General features: G+C 36.7%; 1 long non-coding RNA gene across 1 annotated transcript; it reads right to left on the bottom strand.

The window, feature by feature from the left end:
* Nucleotides 1–3277: 3277 nt before the first annotated feature.
* LOC119701853 lies at nt 3278–18275 on the bottom strand. The gene is made up of 4 exons (XR_005257202.1): nt 18182–18275; nt 8456–8519; nt 5523–5609; nt 3278–3402 (listed from the first exon to the last, which is right to left on the bottom strand). It is a non-coding gene; the product is annotated as an uncharacterized LOC119701853 (long non-coding RNA).
* Nucleotides 18276–19758: the final 1483 nt, after the last annotated feature.

Raw genomic sequence — 19758 nt, 5'->3', positions numbered from 1 at the left:
GCTGGCATGCAGCTTTTTTGACAAAAACAAGTAGCAAGATCACCAAGATTTCCTAACAGTACACTCACCAACTCTGCTGAAATATTGGTAATTTCTAGTTGCAGATTTACTTTTGTTAGAGAAGGGTAAAAAGGTCAAAACAGTGAGAAAAAGGACTTCATTTAGAAAACTTTAAACAGATTGGGCAACTCTAACTTATCCCAGCCCCTATAGTGATGTAATAGTAGAACCATGAAACGTCCAGTTTGACATATGAGAAAGCACCAGGAGACAGGACAAGTTCATGGGATAGTTTGGGTCAGGTAGAAAAATTACAGAAAGAAAATTAGTATTACTTCTGAAGAGTGCGTTGGGAAAAGTGATCAACATGTAGTGAAACCAGTGCACCTTGCTATGGTGCATCAGAAACATGCTGGAAGCTGAAACAAAATTCTAATTCATAGCAAAGATTCACAACAATCGAGTTAGCAGCTACAGAAAAAGCTTGAAGAGCAACTAGAAAATACAGGCAAATTTTTTTCAAAGTCTGTGTATATGAGAAACCTGATATTTTGAGTGCTGCAAATAACTGATGTTTATATCCATCACTTATTTTGAAGAAGAAATAGAATACCTCGTTTTTGAACCATAGTTTTAGAAATATGTGTTAATCAAAGAGTTAAGGAAGACAGCATTTTGGTCATTAATGTTTTGTTCAACATCAGGATTGAAGCAGTTTGGCAAAGCTATCAAGATGGCAGATTTTTATTTGTGGAAATATGCTTGGGAAAGTGGGCTCCTCTCAGATCACTCACATTAAAACATGGCTTAGGGGACAAATATCAAGAAGATGTGAGTCACAAAAAATTATCTAGTAACAGAAACAGTTTCTCTGATGCCTTAACTGAATTATAGGGCCAACAGATATAAATTGGATGTTAATGCTGTTTTGATATAGTACAGTGACATGCATTGGAACAATAACAGTGAAATAAAATATGCAGATATTACTCAACCAAAATACTTTGCAATTCTGGAACACTTCAAAATCCTAGCTAAAAGCAAAGAAAAATGTTGGAATTTCCTCAGAATGCAATTCCTTTACCTTGCTGGTTGCAGTAGTGCAGCATTTTCCACCGCAGCATTTGGCCATTTTGCTTGATAAGTATTGGTTTTTTGTAGACCACATATGTTTCTGTGTAGATCACTCATTGCAAGCCTAATTTTGAATTACTGTTAGAATAACATATGTTGGCAATGTTAGAACACCCAATCATATAGCACTTGAACAACTATATGAGATTTTAAAAAAAAATCCTAATTTCTTTAATTTATAGTAAAATTACACTCGATCTCAAAAAAAAAGTGATATTTCTTTATTTCCTGAAAAGATCGGTCCTATATTTTTCTCATTTCCAATATATCCAATTGATTTGCTATTTTCTTATATAGTCATCATGTCTGTGGGCATGGTTTTATGGTGCAAAGCTGATGGGAACAATACCAACTGAAATCGTTCCTAGGCACGTTTTTAATACAACCATCCCACTTCTGAGCTGAGGTGCTAAAACTCTTTTTGGGACTGCTATGAGGTAGATCAGGGAATTGATCTAGGTTAGAAAAAGAAGAAAAACCAAAAGGCTGAGGTAATTGAGGAGAAAGGGGAACGATTTAAGCTGAAAGACTGAGTCATGGCTCTGCTATGAGTACCATTGCGACTTTGCCTTTTTAAATCTGTCAGGAGCTCCACTGAAACAATCAATATGGACACACTGGTGTGTCCAGCTTCCATTAGACAGCTTTCATATTTAGTCTCTGCTAGACTGCAAGGGGACAAATTTTGATTGCTTTAAGATGACAGAACATGTCAAGCTTAATCTTTATTACAATGATGTTTAATTTTATTTACTCTCTGTTCATTGATGAGAGAAACAGAAAAATGCTAAATACATAAATAAAATGGAGCAAAGAATAACAATAATCCAATACTTGAAATCTTTGCAACAAAAGGATTTGGATGCTAGGAAATTATCTGCCCTTGATTGAAGACCTTGGAACCTTCGACCAAATAAATTAATTTTTTCCAGTTCTGAATAAGTGATGCTTGCTACAAAGTAGAACTTGCCCTTCTATGAAATGTGTTAAAGGAAAATATCATGCATATAGCGAGAATGTTGGATTTCAAGGGCATGATGTTAATCATAGCAGATCACAGTGCTATGGCAGAGACAAAAATAAAAGCAGCAAAGACAAGGAGAAACATGTACCACGATTTAAAATAGAACTCCCACGCTTACAGCAGGATGAGATTGATGTATTAGACACAAAGAACTTCTGGCAAGTGACCTCTAACACTTATTATATAAAACACTGTACAAAGACTGTTGGCAAATGAAGTTATTTAATATGAAAACTGGTCCCCTTTTTAAAATCTGTGTCAGAATGACTATCTTTAACAATAGCTCAGAAATATTAATGATAATGTGAACAAGTTACAAGTAGGAAAGGAAAAGCAGAGAAGCATTACCCACGACTTAGCAGCCTGACTAATCATTCTAGAACTGAAAAAGTGCAATAATGAAAAATAAATGATTGTCAGATCTTTATTAAAGTTTAATTTAGGTTCATTTTGGAAGATGTAGACTATAACTACTTCTGCAAAGGATAAATAAATTTATTCTGTGCTTGGTCACATGAAGCTTATCTTGCAAAACAAAACAAAAATGTAATAAAACTTATTACCATTTTAAAAAATTATATGGAAATTTATGGGTCAAAAAATGCAAACTACAAAGTCTCTATGACCTTTTGTTTCAAATTCCTTATCTTCACACCTGAAAATAGCACAGCTCCTCTTTGCTATTATGCCAAAAAAAAAAAAAAAGTAAATGACAATGGTTTAGTAGTTCTACTTATGAAAAAGGGTTATCACAAAGTTTAGAACAAAGATGAGCTAGACAATTTCTTCCTCTGAAAAACAATCCTGTCAGCATATCAGATTTATGACTGCTTCCTTCCTTAGGCATAGATATTTCACACATGAAGAGAAAGAATAAAAATTATCTGAGATCAAGAATCCCTTTCTAGTCTTGACCAGATTATTTAAGATGGCTGAAAATCTGAAGGAGAACAAACCACGGCACAGAATATCCATGGATACAGAAAACAAAGAGGATTTACAGTACCACAAGTCAGCTTCTGACCAACAGTTAAAAAATATTTTTAAGCAATAGCTAAGTAAGACTCTTGGTTGAAAATGCCTCCTCACCCAAACTCACAGCAAAATTGTTGCCATATCTTGATGGAACTCTATTAGGTGAGATTCTTTCTGATCTCCTATTTTGACTTGAAACAATTTCTTTGTATCTTCCTTCAGAGGAAATGGGTCCTGGACTTCACTACACAAATGGCAGCATCCATACTCTAAAAAAAAAAAATAAAAAAAATATTGTTCTAAAATTAAAAAAATATATATTGGATTCTAGTAGTATGAGTATTTTGGATTTGAAATTTTTATGACTGTGGCCAGTTGCCAAGTTGTAACAAGGTACTGACTTGTGGAAAATCATTGTTTCCAAAAATTTCAAGGAAAGATGAAAAATAACTTGGTAGTTTAAAACTTGGCAACATCAGTGCTCCAAAAGGAAAGGAGGTAATGAGGAAGGGAAAAAAAGCAGCTACAGCTGTTCTAGGTGGCCCGACAGAGCTCCTGCATAAAAATGCAATCAAACATTCTGGAAACTGTTCACAATTGTTCTGCAAGAAAGTTAATGATGCTTTCCTAAACCCCTGCCTTCTCTCTCAGTGTAAGATGACAGTAGAGCTCATAACAATTCCTCATAGGAAGCTGGTTAGCACATCATGTAGCAGTGAATACTTTATTGCCCTCTGTGATATTACTGATACAAGAGCCCATCCTCTTTCCATCTGCTTCTTATCACTAAATACAAAAACTGCAATAAAAAATATTACCTATCTTCCTAAATGGATTCAGATTTGAGCATCTACGAGCAGAATAATAATAATAAAAATATTAAGAGAAGGCTTTCTAATCATAAGAGATAGTGCCCAAAGACTTTAGACACCTTTCATATTCCCCTTTGCCTGTCCATGAAGTGCTGGGTGACCTATTTGAGGACGTTACTGTTGTAATGCCACCAACCAATAGTAAGAACATCACCAAGCAAGGCTGTACTACCAAAGTATATCACAGAACTAAACATTTGTCACTCCTGACCATTTCAGCATGAAATAATCAAAATTATTTTCAAGAGTTCAGTTTTGCTTCCAAGGTACTTTTTTATTTATGTCACACACAAATATTTCTAACAGCTATTAAACATCTGACATGTATTAAATAATTTCAAACAAATATTAGGTTTGATAAAGTTTTGAATAATCAAGATTTTTTTTTTCAAAGTATTAATGAGAATAGAGAACAATAATACAGCAATTGAAACCTCCTCTGAACATTCAACTGTTTCTGGCTTTCTTTTGCCTACTTTACAATCTGTCAAAACAGCTCCTTTTACTATTTTTGGTTTCCATGTCTCTCCAACTGTACCTAGCAAGGTTAGAGCTCCTTATGAACTTCAGCATTCATTGCAGCTGTCAGGTTATTTCTTCCTTATTCTATCAAAGTTTATATCTTTTCTGGAAAGATCCTATTTTCCAGAACATCAGTATTTGCTATTATTTACTTTTTTATAACCTTCTACCTCACCCTTTTTTTCTCTGTTTACTTAAATTTCCCCACATATTCTTTCATTAGTATCTCTTCACATGTGAGAGAGGACATTAATTCCAGAGCTTTCTAAATATGTTTTTGTTTACAGCATGGGAATGCACAGGTCCTAGACACCTGTCATGTAAAAGGAACAGCATATTTCAGCTATAAAGGAAAACATTCACATAATTCCACCCTTCTCCTTGCAGAAGAAGACAAAGGCAGTGAGGAAATGAGGTAAAAAACCCTACCCTAGACAAAACGTAACTGTGACTAATATAACTGACTTCAAAAGTGCAGTGAGGATATTTTAAAGCATTACAAAATATTCTGGAAGTGTATAGGTAGTTGAGAATGTTAGTGAGAACACTGTAATCTTGAAATAAAATTCTGTTCTCCCACATTCTGACTGGAGTAATTTTATCTCAGATGTGTTTTGCATAAGTTGTGGAGTAAGTTTTAATCAGTGAAGTATTTTTTGTGGGTTTTTTTTACCATCATAGAAAACAAAATACAAAAATTAAACATTCACTACAGTAAAACAGCTGGAAAGATCTATGACTAACAGTATCAGTTCCCCTTCTCCTTAAATTCAGTTACCTTAACAACTTTATGCCATTTAATCAGGAACATCACACAACTACTTAATTTTATTCTAGATCGCATTAATGCAGTTGATTTTGCCGTCGCCTTAATTTATGAGTCATTTTAACCACATCAGCAGACCCATGCTGTGAATCACAATTTGTAACCTTTATTCTGGTTCCAGTTACAAACAGCAGAAAAACAGCCAGTAGCTTTCATATGAGTTACTTACCAGTAGAGTGGAACTTCCATTTTTGGAGAAAAAATGCCCCGTCAGGAAAACATTTCTTCCAAGGAGAAATATTTGCTTTTAAAAGGCCTGGAATGGAAACAAAAATGTTTCATCCTGCTTCCCATTATTATCTGGATACAAACTAAGTTCAGAGCCTAGATAACACTGCCTGTGATTTAAGTTAGGGAAAATTAATGTTCTTCATCTTGTTTATGTCTCCTGCTACCACAACACTGTTCTGCTCTTGACAGTGTCAGAAGAGGCAAATATGCAGGGCAAGATGTGTCCAATATCCAGCTATTACTACTGGAAGAACAGGACACAGAGAGGAAGAAGGTTCAAAAATAAACAGAGAGAGCACTGAATCAAAGCTAAAGAGAATTTTATGTAAGATGTGGCCAAAAATTAGCATTTGCAGCTGCATAAGTGGTCTGGTACGAGTAAACATTAATAAAATGACACATTCTGGTTTTATATTGACTTCTTCTTGCAAATGTCTGTTCTTTTTTCAAACATGATTGCAAAGTTTTAGGTGGTTTTGATTAGACATTTCCTTGATATGTATAAAATAATTCCCCTATTTTATTTTTAATTTCAATATACAAATGCAATATATATTTGCATGTGATCATATTTTGACAATGTATTGTTTCAACAAAATCACAAGTTTGAAAACAACTGATCAAGTACGAATATTTTCTGAAGATGAACTTTGAACAGAATGATTCAGCAAGGTAAAATTGAAAAGGCAAATCAATAACTTCTAAAAATATAAGAGACATTTTAAAATAAAAATATGCCAAGTTTAGATATGCAAACATACCAGCATGAGAAATGTTTTATGCATTCAGTAGTGCGAAATTAACACTTTGTTTGTGAGAAATTATATTTATAATTTAAAACCACTTGCCTGAAAACCTCAAGGAATATTGCCAGTTCAATTGAGTGACCACTGTTACCAATCTGCATCCACCAAATGCTGCTTTTTCTCCTTTTTGTGCAAAAGAAAAACATTTTCATTTCCTTTTACTAACTTGCTAATGGATAACCCTAACAAGGCAGCGTTACATGGTTAGGAAAGAGCAATGAAGGTATACAAATATAATATTTTGTCCATGTTATTATGCTGACTACAACAGATCCTTGAGGGGAATAGAAAAGAAGAGGGTAATATGTCAAATAAATATTGCAGTGAATGACAGAATTTGCTTATTTACGTAGCAAGAGAACCCCCATATGCTTCTGAGTATTTGGTAGGGGAAGCCTACAGTATATCCTCCTGATAAAAAACTCATTACTTCAGCAAGTTAAACAGAAATTCTCAAATTCCTCTGGAAGTTTGCTCTAGTGGCCTCTAGGAGAAATGCTCTCCTCAATTTTTCTCAGCTACAATACAGGACTTCACCAGCTCCACATAAAGAAAAAGCCATTTTTCTGAACACTTTGATTATGACATTTCCTAAGAGAAAAGTAAAAATTTAAAATTAAAATACTGGATGAGTTGAAACTCCTTTTCTTTACCACAACCTGAAACCAGGTCTCCAGGGCTGAAAACTCACCTGCCATTTCCCTCCAATATTTCAACCTTACAAGTACCTCAGTTGAGAAATGCAGACAGGTAAAAGAAGACATAAAAATGTCAAAAGCAAAGCCCGCACTTTTACTTCTACTGCAAGCTTTAATTCCTACAGATAGTATTTCCAAAGCCTGCTGGCCATGGAAGTTGACAAATGCTGTGTTCTGCAGATGTAGCTGCAGTAACACAGCTGGATATAATGCTCTGTGCATCTGGTGCACAGATGTTTGATTGTGTCCTTGGTAGTTAGCCAGATTTTGAAGGATCCATTTAGTTCTTGGAGTGAAATTGAAAGAACAAGAGAACAGTCCACTGGTAGTAATAATACTCCACATTTCTCTTAGCTGCCTTAACCACTCTCACTTTCCCTATTAAGCTGAGTCATGGTAGTTTTCTATTACCTTTTCTGAATGCAGGATCTAGAAGAGAAAAATTAATTGGAATCGAGCAAGCAAAAAATCAAAACTCCACCTGAAGTTCTTTGCTATCCCAGAACTCTTATTTTCAGCCCCTTTTTGGGAAGAACTCCATCCAAACCTCTTTCGAGACAATAGGGGGAAAAAAATTAATGAGCTTTGAAATTAGCCTGAAAAAGTGCAAAATGACTGTTGAACCTGAGCAATTTCAGTGCTGCTATCACTGCTCAGCTCTGTCAGAAAGAATTTATCATTCTTTAAATTACATGCTTATTTTACCCTGCATAAATTACCTACATTTTACCAATGTTTTCTTCAAAATGTTTCAAACTTTGGTTTCATGTTGGTTTTGGCTGCAGATTATCCTTGAGCTTTGCAGTGAGCTGTATGCAGCATTCCAGAAATATGTGGAGCAACATTAGACTCTGATTCTCTTCCCCTCACCAGAGGGGAGGATTATGTCAAAAGGTAACAAATCAGGAATGAAAACGTAGACTTTAAAAAGACACACCTGACTTTCTGGGAATACATTTTGTGTTTTGGATCATCCATTTTTCAGCAAGATACCTTTATCCATGTGATGGTGCTGCCTCTGCAATAGTAACTATGGCTCAATTATTAAATAATGGCAATGGACAGAATAATTGTGTGAATGTGCTATAATTGTGTGAATACAGATTTTAAAAAATACATGAACAGTGATGTGAAATGAGGTACAAAATCACAACAATGTATTTTTATCAGGAAAAAAAACCCCAAAAATTACTTACTTGGACTTTTCATTATCGGCTGAACTGAGATATTTCTCTTTTAGCAAATTTTGTTTCAATAAAAATCTAATTTTGGATGAAAAATTATCAGAGGAAACATTTTAAACTAGCTTTTATTCATATAACTGATCCCATAAGCAATACCAGGATCAGTAAGAATGTAACAATTACCTTGCTGTTACCAAATTCCTTCTAGCTTCTGCCAGCTCCCTGTCTCACACTTCATGGTGTCGACCTAGAAAGACAGTAAGAAAAAATCCTATTGAATAAAAAGTGTCAGAAGGAATTCCATGCCTTTGTTGCCCATCTTGGAAGCTGTTTCCACTGCTGGGTACTGAGCTACATTAGCTGATAAAAAAGGGAGGAAGTTTGTATTTGGAGCAGTCCAGCTCGTGGACCCGACCTGTCCTTCTCCTACTTCCTGACCTGCCTGCTGAGACAGAAACCAGAGAGCTGAGTGGGAAGAGCTTTGTTGAGAAATGAATCTCCAGTCAAAAAATTGTGACTTGGCACTCAGGCACGTGAGATGTATCATTTTTGGAATTCATTCAGCCCTCAGACTTTAAGAGCAGCTGAAGAACATTGCAGTGGTGGCTTTCATCCATAGATAAAGTTACACATGTAACAGTTGGGAAAGCATGCTAAGTGAATGCTAAACATTCAAGGGGAGAGGGAATTTTTACAGAGGGGAATCTTACCTTCCTGAGAACACAAGACTCTGGTCAGAAGCTTAGAATTTATTAGAGTATAATCTAAACCCTGAAGTTTCATATTCTGACAAGAACTCTTCTCCTTTCAAAATAAAATCAATTAAAAAATTCAATTTTTCCTTCTCTGAAGTTCCATGCTTAGATTGCATCATTCAAACATGTCCAAACCAAGAAATAAAACAGATAAATCTGAGTGATGACAAGAAAGTAGCAGTAGCACAACAGCAACTTAAACGTTGCCCAGATTTTACTCAACCAATTTGCAATGCTGGAAACTGAAATATTTTATATATTTCCCCTTTATTTATTTCTGAGAGTGAGATCTAGTCCCACTGAAGCCAGTTTGAAACACAGCATTGTTTTAACTTGAAAAAAAAATTCTCTGTATTAGCAATATAATTCAGTCTGCTCATGGCATAAAATTCCAGAAAATTTGGATATGTTTAGGTTAAGCAAATATATTACCTTCCAAAAATTAAAAAAAAAAACTCCCATGAGTGAGTGAAAAGTAGGAAAATGGAAGCTGGGAGAGTCTTTCCTTTTTTGCTCCACTCATTTTCTCACTTTTCTCCTGAATTCTTGTTCAAAAGAACAAACTAAAAATAGACATAGATGCATAGAAAATTGAAGGTTCTGTAGAATCAGGGGGTCACTAAGGTTGTCTACAGGACAGATTAAAGCAGTTTCCATGCTATATAAGGGTAAAAATAATTTCTCAGTTTGAAAAAGACATGAAAAAAGTTTATAGAAACAGGAATTAAGAGGAGAAAGTGAAGAAGAAACAGTTGACTTCTCTTTGAAAAAATACAGGAATAAGGGAACAGCCCAGAAAATAACCAAGTGGGAGATTTAAAATAAGTCAGGGTACATTTCCATGGAGCACATTACCATGCTGCAAACCTCATTGCCACGGGATGTTATGAAGGTCACACAGATAAAAAAAGATTGGACAAGTTCATGGAGGATAATTCCACTGATAAACCAGGCAGGAATTGTGGGGCAGGGTATCTGCTGGCTGCAGCTGGGATGCTGTAACAACAAAAGGTGATCCTTTACCTAAAATATTTTGTAGGTGTCTGCTATTGGCCGTGCTTAGAGACTTACGAATGGTTGCCCAGCCATGAACCTAATCTCTTAAACCAGCAGATTATGGGCGTATTTTTAATTATTGCTGTTTCCTCAAATAGATGAGAAAGACAGCCTGCCTTTTTAGCCATAGCAAATTAATACAAGGATGACAATCCAAAATGAAAGGAGATGCCACTTGGAGTACTTATTCCATTTATATGCATACATCTATAGAACACAACATATATAAAACTTTAAGTAAGTTTTTCTCCCTCCAAAATCTGTTCAATTACACTAAAATGAGAAACAGCACGCTCCTCTTTTGAGCCTTTGGAGTCTCCAAATCATTTGAGAGCTGTTCTTTTAAAGATATGGGAAACCTACCAAAATACCAGATGTTTAATCAATACTCTTAACATTTTGGAAGTCTAGAGTGTGGAAAGGAAATGTCAATTGAATCGCTCTGGAAAATCGGATCTTTTGATTTTCACAGTCTGCAATGCACAATATTGACAGTGAGAAAAAGTTGGCTTCTTTTTCAAAAATACAAATCTGTCAGCAAAACTTTCACCATCTCCATTCCATAAATATATTTGCTTAAAAAAACCCAACACCATAAACAAACAAGATCTTGCGGAGTTTCTTTGGAGATTTTGCCTGCATCTTATGAAATTTAAAATACTCCATCTCTTATTTCTTAGGTGGACACTTGCTTAGAAAGGAATGTATTCGCAGCTTCTGAAGGTTTACAATCTTAACATTTCAGACTTATGTATTTTTACAGAAATGAAATAATATATGTACAGAAAAATACAAAATAGAACTAATGCCAGCTAATTTGATATATATATGTGTATATATACAAAAATATTTTTTAAATTAAGTTCCTGAAATCTCGTTCTATGTTAATGCATAAACCAGATATTTTAATACCTTTTTTTTTTGTTTAGGTAATACTAAACAGCAGACTCATTTAATCATTATCATTGCAAATGTTTATGTTGAAGACAAGAGGATTCTATTATACAGATTTTAGTTTTAAGTAAAAATGCTTTTTTAAAAACATTTTTCTCTTTTTTAGAACAGACTTTAACACCAGGACATCCTCTTATGCTTACTAATAGATGACAAATGGCAGTTTCTGACTTCAAATAGGTCAGAACATGTATTTTGCTGCATGAAAAATTCTCTTTCAGGGTATGCTTTTTTCAGAAACATCTCTATATCAAGAATTTAATTCAAATACTTCTCCATTTTCCAAAAACAAGCCCTATCATGAGCATATGTATTCTTCCATCTAATACTGAAGCATCATTACTTCAGTCATTTGATATTTTCTTCTTCCATTGATAGCATGCCAAATGATATCAGGCTAGATTTGCATGAACTATCTAGAAATATCTTTGTTACATCTACATTTAATCAGTATGGGAAGGAGAAAATATATTCTTATTGAACACATCAAAAAAATGGCTAGAAACTGAGGTAGAAATGAAAAAAGCAGGTTCAGTGTGTCTCTTCGCTATGCCTTTTTAACTTGTTTGCTAATTTGGTTGACTCATCTTTTGAATGCCTAATCACAGTTTAAAGTCATCTCCATAATTGCCTTAACAGGATAAAAGCTAGCAATGTTGATACTGGGGTTCTTTACCAGCATCCCCTAAATAACCTAACAGCTGTCTCTAATTTCCTAGTTTTATTATAAGCATTTTTGGTAGATTCCCTAGAGGATGAGAAAAGTTTAACATAAAAAAGTATGACAATTTTTTCATGTTTGCTTAAGAAAAAAAAAACCAAACCCACCAAAAAAAATATTTTCCCCAGTAATTTCGAACTATACTGTGGTTCTTACTAGCATTTTGGCTTTTTTTTTTTTTAAGAAAAAAAACCCTGACACAGTTTGAAATATCAGCCTAATCTAGGACTAATAGGATTTCATCCCAAGGGATCTGGATGACCTCAAGAAATGGGCCCAAGGGAACCTCATGAGGTTTAACAAGACCAAGTGCTGGGGCTGCAGCTGGGTCAGGACAGCCCCTGGTACCAGCACAGGCTGGGGATGAGCAGCTCCAGAGCAGCCCTGCCCAGAAGGACCTGGGGTGCTGTGGGTGAGAGGCTGGACATGGCCCAGCCATGGCACTCCCAGCCCAGAGAGCCAAACGTGTCCTGGGCTGCACCCAGAGCCCCGTGGGCAGCAGGGCAGAGAGGGATTTCTGCCCCTCTGCTCTGCTCAGGCCCCACCTGCAGCTGCATCAGCTCTGGGCTCCCAGCACAGGATGGACAGGGACCTGCTGGGGTGAGACCAAGATGATCAGAGGGATGGAGCACCTCTCCTATGAGGAAAGGCTGAGAAATTTTTGTTTGTTCGGCTTGGGAAAGAGAAAGCTCTGAGATTACCTAATTGTGGCCTTCCAGTACCTGAAGGGAGTTACAAGAGAGATGAAGAGAGACTATTTACAAGAGCATGCAGTGATATGAACAAGGGGAAATGGCTTCAAACTGAGAGAAGGATTAGATTATATATGAGGAAAAAATATTCTTTACAAGGAGGATGGTGAGGCACTAGAATAGGTTGGCCAGAGAAGCTGTGGATGCCCCATCCCTTGTAGTGCTCAAGGAGAGGTTAATTTGAGTTCTGAGCAACCTGTTCTAGTGAAAGGTGTCTCTGCCAACAGCAGGAGTTTGGAACTAGGTGGTCTTTAAAGTCCCTCTCAAACCAAACCATTCTACAGTTCTATGGAATATATTTAGGGCTGTGGTGATGTGCATATGTCTTCAGAATTCTATGCTTGTATGATTATTACTATGATACAGAAGGGTATAAAGAATAGAGGAAGCTAGTTTTTGGTTTTGTTTTTTTTTAATTCTATCTATCTAGCTGCCACCTCAGTGCTCTAGAATTATAGATCCTATAATTCTGTAACTGAGGCTCTAAAAATAACCTTCTCCTGGGCATGTTAACACTGCCTGCACTGTGGTAACAATCAAAGGTCTAACATGTCTGTGTCTTGCAAGGATTCATGGAGTAGATATTCCTCTAATTATTCTGTCTGTAGGTTCTCTTGCGGTGGGCATTCTCCAAACCTACTTAAACTTTCCAAAACCCCACCATGCCCAAATAACTGTTTGTGCCTGAACGAAACAGCCTTGGCAGTATGTCCTCAGGATGTAGGAGCCCTGGGGTTTCTTAGTCTAATAATTACATCTCTATCTCAGTAGATGTAAGCTTGAAATCCAAATCATGGGATATTTCTCAAGCTATAAAGATATAGATTACATTACGTGATTACTTTAATTTGTTTCCCATTTCCATGAAATAAAAGGTAAAAAAAAGTGCACTCCACGGTCCTCTGGTTAGAAAGTTCATACTGGAAGGCAAAGGAAGAGCCACAGTTCCTGCTCCCCAAAATATCTGAGTACTTCATATTAACTATTCATGGAAACAACAGGTAGAGCATTCATCCACCTTATATTCCACACTGTTATCCCAACCTACGGTCATGAATTCCACACTTGTTTACTTTTTTGCTTGAGCGAATATTTAATTATGTCATGGTAACAGAACACATTCCTTATAAACTGTTCCTTAGAGCTCTCACATCTCAGACAAAAGGGAAGGAGCCAAACTCCTTCAGGAAGTAACATATACACCAAGGCATCACACACACTTTGTGTTGTTAGTGCCTGTACAACCAAATGCTTCCCAAAATTAAAAATTAACGATTCACATGATGGACTAAAGAAAAAGAAGAAAAAAAATAAATAATGCCATTTTTATAGTATTTTCTCTCTAAAAATCTTATACCATCCCTATAATGAGAAACTTTAGGAAACCACTTCTGGAAGAAACATCAGGAATAAACTAAATCACAGCCATCTCAGGTAAAATCTGCTGATCTAACAGAAATCAGGAGAAATCATACACTGTATGTTCAAATTTTCTAAAACTAAGGTGGCAACCCCACTTGGAAACATATACTTCTTTATGTATAATTATCATCAGAAATAGGAGATTTCAGATGCAGATGAGAGATTACTTAGGTTTTGTCTGTCAGTGTGATCAAAATAATTAATGGTAAAGTTTTCACAACTTTAGATTTTGCTCAGGCTCAGACCTGAAAATAACCTTTTATTGGAACAGAAAGATGGGAAATAATCTACCTTAAATATAAATTGATTCTGTGCAATAACTACAGTCCTCCTAGACTTATTCAAAGGTGAAGAACACACTCCTAATGTCTAATTAGAAGAAGAAAATAGATAAAATACTCAAAAATACTGATGCTTAGCTCAGTTTATGTTAGAGGTAGTGACAGTAATCAACTGAAATCCATGAACATCAAGTATAAGCTTATGAGCCTTAAGCTTGATTTTAGAAGTGCAGGTCTATAAATCCTGGTAGTATTTTTTTAATTCCTGTCTCTGATTTAACATTATTAGTTCTTTACAAAGAAAAAACCAAAACCACATGAAAAAAATACAGTAATCATTCTAAACAGCATCATTCCAACATTAGCCACCTCCGAAGAACAGAAAACCTTGTTGCTTTAACAGCAGTGAGGGCATATTTAGACATACAGGAAACTACACAGGGCTTTGTTTGAAATAACCTATTCCCAGACATTATCCTGTCCCCCAGCTGTAATTCCACATGTGAGGGACACAAGACTAGAGAGAAATGCAAGAGCAGAATCTTGATGCTTACTATGGACTTTAGCTTCAGTCTCCATGCTTGCCTTAAAACAGGTGCTAATCCACATTTCTCCTCCTCTGCTTGCTGCAACATAAGTTATATTCTAAGCCTAAACTCAGTGGAGGGAATCCACTCATTCTAGAAAAAGTACTGGCCTCTCTTACAGGACCTTCTGAATTTTACAATGAATCTCAGTTCTGTACCCTTGCTCTCCTCGTCTAAGATCCTAACCCTGACTGAAAGATGCTCCTTAAATACAAAATAGGCACCCACAAATGCCTGAAAAAAAAAAAGCCCAGCCACACAAGGTATCACTTACTTCACAGCACCTTTGAAAATGCAGCTGCAGAACTGGGAGAAACTTGGGGTCCAGAAGGCAAATCTCATCATTAACCTTACCATTTCCCAAGACAAAAATTCTGTCCCAAACTCCTGCTAGCCACTCCAACTTCATGTGAGTGTCTTTACCTGAAATCAACAACAGACTGTGCTCTGTATCTGAGTTTGCCTCCCTTTAGCCCCAAGGGGGAAAAGGTGCTGTTCACATCTATTGACAACTTCCTTTATCAGAGCTGCCAAACCACACAAATTACTGTGGTTCTACAGCCCTCCCTTGCTTAAACCCAGCCTTCCCTAAAGACTATGAACACCATGATGCCTGCAACTTAAAAAATGGGGTTTCATATCAATTGATAACCATTCACACTCTATGGCTCTGGATGTTGCTGAAGTCATCAGCTGTACATGCACAGTGCACATGAACTTGCTGAGCTCCAATACCATGCTTGACTAAAAAAACTACAGGTTCCAGCCTTTGAAAACTGGAGGATAAAAGTTATATCAGTTGATGAAACTACCTCAGTTTGATTTTAAAAAATCAGAAATACCCCCCCAACATTGCTGACTCTCCCTCACCCTAATGCCCATCTCCTTGACTCCAAAAATATAAAGCTAGAAATTCATCACTGCATAGTAATTAAGAAACAGACATGCATATCTGTTGATGTCACAGCCTCAATTTAAATCACAGGACCCTTCAAATAACTATAGTAATTCAGAGGTGTGATCATTCTGCACAGAATAACAGTCCAGGCTTCACAAAATAGTAAAATAAGTTATCCCAATCTTCATATCTGCTCAGATTAATCTTTAAGCACTGCTGAAGTGAGGAAAGAGCCCATGCTCTGCACTTCCAAAACTGCTTAACAATAATCCTTACTCCCAGTTGGAGCACTCACATATTTAGTAGATGTATCCCTCTTCTTAATTAGACATTCAAACCCACTCAAATCACCTTCAGTGTAACTTGCCAGATTCTCTAGGATATCTGGTTGTATTCCAGATTCTGGTTGTATTCCAGATTCTCTAGAATACAACCCCAAATCCCATCCTCAGCTACAAAGAAATGATAGAGGGGTACCTTCAGCACTTATATTTGGGAGACGCAGAGTTCTAAAAGATCAGAAGTACCATTTTAAAGGAAGGCACTGAATTTTGCCAATATTTTCCTGGGCATGTTTACCCTGACCTTTTTTCCCCTTGTTAAATGGCCTGTTCTGCCCTGTTGCCAGATTTTTCAAGGATGCTTGACACTTCATATTTGTTTTAGAGAACTATAAATGTACTTCACATTTATTATTAGAGAACCCAGGGGGTTTAGGCCCTTTTGCCAAAGGACTGTGAGTTGGTCCAGAAGAAAATCACTTTTTAATTTTTCTTTAATCTTTCTTTATAATCACTTTTTACAACTGATTATAAAGACATTTCAGTTAATTGGCATATCTGACACAATTCTTGCATCATGCAAATCCATTCAGCCCTTCCCACTGTGCAGTTACTATAGCCATGAGTAAGGAACATCAAAGCAGTCTACCAGAATGAGCTGTTTGTCCTGATACCAAAATTCAACATATTATGGTGCAACTTGAGCAACCCTAAACAGACAATCTAATGAGTCAAGCCTGGCAGAAATACACAACAAAAACTACCCCACAGTGACACTGATATCCCTGATTTTAAACAGACTAATCAGATGAAGGATGACAAAAAAGTTATGCAGGATTTACAGTTGGAATGGTGAACACAGAAAGAGGTTTATTCAGGTCCATGTACTAAATTAGTGGCCAAACCCAAAAGTAAATACATATTTCTTCTAACATCCTTTTGCTTTCAAAGTCAGATTTGGGTGCTTGTAAGTTGAGTGAGGCAATAGTTAATATGGGAACTTGGAACGATAAGTGAAAAATCCTCCTTTTATTTTCCTTTATTGGGAGTCAGATTCTGCTTGCATCGAGCAGAGAGAGTTAAGGAAATCCTCCTTGCCTCCTACTGGGCTTTGCCTCACCATTCACAGAATTCACAGGATTCCTAGGTTGGAAGAGACCTTAAAGATCACCAAGTCCAACCCATGCCCTAACACCTCAATTAAACCACGGCACAAGTGCCATATCCAGTCTTTTTTTAAACATATCCAGGGATGGTGACTCTACCATCTCCCTGGGCAGACCATTCCAGAGCTTTATCAACCTTTCTGTAAAACACTTTTTCCTAATATCCAACCTATATTTCCCTTGGTGCAGCTTGAGACCATAATGGAGGGGAGGAGGCAAACCACAGTCCCATTCTCTGAGGGGACATTGTAGCTGTCAGCTGGAACTTCATGACCAAAGCTGAGCGTGGACACAGGACTGCATTCCTGCCCTAATGCCTCTGGGAGGCCAGGGCTAACAGCATCCCTTTCCCAGAGGGGGTGGGAATTTCCCACTCTGGTGATGAAGGAATGGAGATATGTGAGCTTGGCTCTGATTCCAGCTGAGAAGTGGCGCCTGATGGCTCAGAGGCAATTAAGAGCCTCTCTCAAACGTGACTCTTGGCTGCAACTCAGCAGCTGTTCAAAGAGTAGAACAGAGCTGAATGAAGTGGACAAACTTACCCCTCACCATGGGACCCATGCAGGTAAAAGCTGTAACGAGAGCTTAGGTAATCTGAATAGCTGATAAGTTAGAGTACAAACTCTGGCTTTCTGCTGGGTTTAGCAGAGGACATAAAGTTTAAATCTCAGATCAGTACCCTAACCAAAACACCTGTTTCCCGTGGCAGCAATACTTTGTTTTACAGTACCCTGACAACCAATCCTCAGGAGAACTCAGCATGCCAACTTCATTATAAAATCGATGAATCGAAGGCATTTAGCACCTTACAGGACCTATGATTGGTAAGAAAGATTTAGACTGTCTTGTTATCATGACAGACAAGAAACTACAAAAACCACAAGGAGAAAACAGACCATCAGTCATCCGGTAATTATATAGCAACTGCAAGGCCATTTAGTTACTGTGGGATAAGCAATAGAATGCTTAATAATTTAACCAATTACCATTCATTATAATAGCCAGGTTGGCATTTGATGATCCACAGGGGTCTTACCTGCCTCCTCACATCCCAGCACTCAGTGTTGCCATGGTAACATTGGTCACACCTCTCCAGTTCAACTTCTGTCATTCTTCTGTATGAATTCCTGCTTCTAGAGCCATCAAGAACAGGTTTACAAAAGAAGTACAAATTATATGAGGCTCTGCTGAAGGCCATTTTTACGGCATCTTTGGATTCTGACAGGTGTGCTATTGTCTCATACATGGGTCCAAAATTTGTTTTCAATGTGCTATACTTATTGGACTGATATGTTTAAGACATAAATGTGAAGGTACAGTTCTGCTGGCCACAAGACTAAAATCTACAGCACTTACGTGGTGGTGCATTAAAATGACTGAACAAAGCCTTCATCATGTTTTTTATTGGCTAACCTATGCATAATGACAGTTTGCCTCTTTTTTTTTTTAATGGTTGTAGTGATTACAGTCACATCTGGTGGATAAATATCCCACTGCTGTTCTCCTATAGAAAACAGCAGTTAAATAACATTCAGAAATCTTTGAGTGTATCTTTTAAACCTAACACAACATGGCAGTGCCTTGCTTTGGATTTATGTGTTTTGGTTTTTTGCTCTTTTTTTATTCATGTTGGGTTTTTTTGTTATTTGTTTGTTGATTTGGTTTTTCTAATTATTTTCAGGTACATAAGCACAAAATGAAGGACACATGAAGTATTTATACCCAGATTCACTGAGTCTTTCCATTGTCTTGGATAGACTTAGTGTGGTATTTTCACTCAAGAAGAGACTCACAAGAGATAAAAAATATTTCACTGCTCTAACTTCTTATTCAAAAAGGGTTAAGGCTGCCTGTCATTCCTTATGAGCATATTTACATTTTCAAATAAAGTTTTCAGTCTCATCTCTTCTGTGGCATTTATTTGGGCTTAAAAAGCCTGAAATTCTGGACAACATTACTTTGGGACACTGTCTGGCCACTGACTTAGTTATCCTGGCTCAGTTGTAGCTCAAGATCTGTTACAAACCTGAAACCCAGGGCATATGGGTGAAAAATGTATACAGAGGTTGAATTAACCTGGTCCTAACTTTATCAAAGAGGTTGATGCAAGGCTTTGATTCAAACCATGTGAAACGTGTGAAAATAAAGGAAATCATTCTGTCATTTCACTTTAATGTTTTAGGTAAAGTTTAAAGGAAATGGGAATCTGTGAACCCGCAAAAAACAAAACTAAAATAAGCAACCAGGAAATAAAATCACTACTATGACATGATAAAGAATATACTTTACTCTAACTTTTAGTTATTCTAAAGAATAGCTTTTAAGGTTATTCCCTAGACTATGGAGTTGCAGGAGTCAGAAGGGACAACAAAATTCTGTTAACATGTCAAGGTGAAAAAGGCACCTGCTAAATTCAGGTCATGCAACCCCTCTGGTTTACAGGCATTGCACAGTATCCTACCTACAAAATTTAGAGCAGCAGCTAGTGTGGAAACTCAGGGCTGATACTACATAAAGAGCTAAAGCTGGGGAAAAAGGCAATTTAAAATGGTAGGGAATGTGAAAAAAGATGGGAAATAAAATCTTTAAAATATAGACAAGGGCAGGATGTCT

This window comes from Motacilla alba, chromosome 5 (assembly GCF_015832195.1).
Source record: "Motacilla alba alba isolate MOTALB_02 chromosome 5, Motacilla_alba_V1.0_pri, whole genome shotgun sequence".
Classification (NCBI taxonomy): domain Eukaryota; kingdom Metazoa; phylum Chordata; class Aves; order Passeriformes; family Motacillidae; genus Motacilla; species Motacilla alba.
The sequence above is the reverse complement of the archived record's forward strand: the minus strand, read 5'-3'. Positions and strand labels throughout refer to the sequence as shown.